Below are 1,813 nucleotides of genomic sequence, written 5' to 3'. Positions count from 1 at the left end.
GGGGGGGGGGGGGGGGGGCAGGAGCAGATTCTGAAGCACAAAGCGCCCGACACTTCCACGAAGTCCGGGCGCTGCCACGTAGGTACTGGGGAGCCACAGAAGGGATCTGAGCTGGGGAAGCTTGTGACCCAGACGGGGTTAAGGGGGCATCACTTGGCTGGACTGGTGGGGGGAGTCAGGGTTCCAAGAAAGGGAAGCCTGAGAGATACTCTGAGAGATGCGTACAGGTCAGAGAGTGCGTCCACAGAACAGGGCAAGGGTGGCCTCAACCTCGGGTCCCAGGAGCAACAGACAACTTTAGACAAAACGGGGGATGGTCTGAGAACACGGTACCCGTACCCCACCCCCAACTCTCCAAGTCCCAGCTCTCCGACCTCTAAGCTGGGTGACCCTGAGCAAGTTAATCAGCCTCTCTGAGCTTCGGTTTCCTCTTCCTGTAAAATACAGACGTGTTGGGTTGCAAGTGAGAGAAAACCCAGTGCAAACTACCGTAGGCGACTAACGGACTCGTGGGAGGTGCGGGAGGGCGCGCTGCCTCCAGGAACGACCCTTCAGCACAAAAGGTCCAAGGACCCGGTCTTTCCATCTTCGCGCTTTGCCTCCCGCGATGCCCAGCTTTCCTCTAAGGCTGACCTGCCCTGTGGTCCCACACGTGTTGTCCCAGCCGCTGTGTCTCGGCCTTGCTGGTTCCTACAGACAGAATCTTCGTCCCGGGAAAAATGTCGCGAGTCCCTCTGAGGAGACCAACCCTCGGCCAAGGTCACCTGCCTCCGTCCTCTGGAGTCAGGACGGAGTCAGCCTCCCTTGAACAACAGAGATCTCTCCTGGGAGCCGGGTGGCTGCCAGCAGGGTGGGAGACAAAGGGATGCCCGCGGGGCCACTGGTCCCCATGGGGCAGGTCATTGCGGGGACTAGATCTCCTTGTGTGGCACCCCTCGAGAGGCCACTACTCTTTTTGTCATTAGATATAAAAGATCATTGTGAGCAAGAAGAACGAGATGTAATTTGCGGTCCCCCAAGATGAAACTGATGTCCGTGAGTGGAAATCCCCAAGAATGTGGTTGGAGTCGGTCTAAGAAAAATCCCTAACAGCTGGCATGGTCCTCCATGAGCCTCCCGTCACTGGAGGAGACCAAGAGGGGATTAAGATCTCAGCTCGGGGCAGCTGTAGGGGGAGGTGTGGACGCCTCTGAGGGCAGGGGATTCCAGGATTCCCTCTCTAACGGTGGTCTGTGAGGCAGAGTCAGGAAAAGGAGGTCATTATCTCTTTAAAAAAAAAAAAAAAAAGTAAACCAAGGCATCAGAAGCGTGCAAGAAAAGAGAATTAAGAGCTTAAAGCTCCCTGAGCTTGACGATCTGGTCCCGAGGGTGAGGGGGACGGAACACGGGCACATCCAGGAGCAGACAGGGCACAGAGGAGCTTCCTGGAAGCTGGGGGCTGGGAGCCCTTCCCCCCGCCAGGACGCAAGAGCAAGGGATGGAGAAGGGGTGCGCGCGCAGTAGTTCCCCCGTGGGGTCTTCCCGGGCCGTCTCCAGCCGTCGGGGTCGGGCAGGCGCTTGGGACCCTGCGAAGAGGACCAGAGGCAAGGGAGGGGGCCCGGAGCAGCGCCTGGGGGACCCCGGAGGGAGCAAGCCAGCGCGCACAGGGGCCGGGTGGGTACCAGGTGGGTAAGGCCAGGGCCCAAGCCCAGTTCCCACACCGGCCGCCTCAGCCACGTGCTCCCACTCGGGCTGCCCCCAGGGGCTCCTGGCACCCCAGCTTTGCTCCCCAGCTGCTCTCTCCACATGCAGCCTTCCTGGCCCCCACCCCCCG

This window comes from Crocuta crocuta, unplaced genomic scaffold, assembly GCF_008692635.1.
Source record: "Crocuta crocuta isolate KB4526 unplaced genomic scaffold, BGI_CrCroc_1.0 scaffold127, whole genome shotgun sequence".
In the NCBI taxonomy this organism is placed as follows: Eukaryota; Metazoa; Chordata; class Mammalia; order Carnivora; family Hyaenidae; genus Crocuta; species Crocuta crocuta.
The sequence above is the reverse complement of the archived record's forward strand: the minus strand, read 5'-3'. Positions refer to the sequence as shown.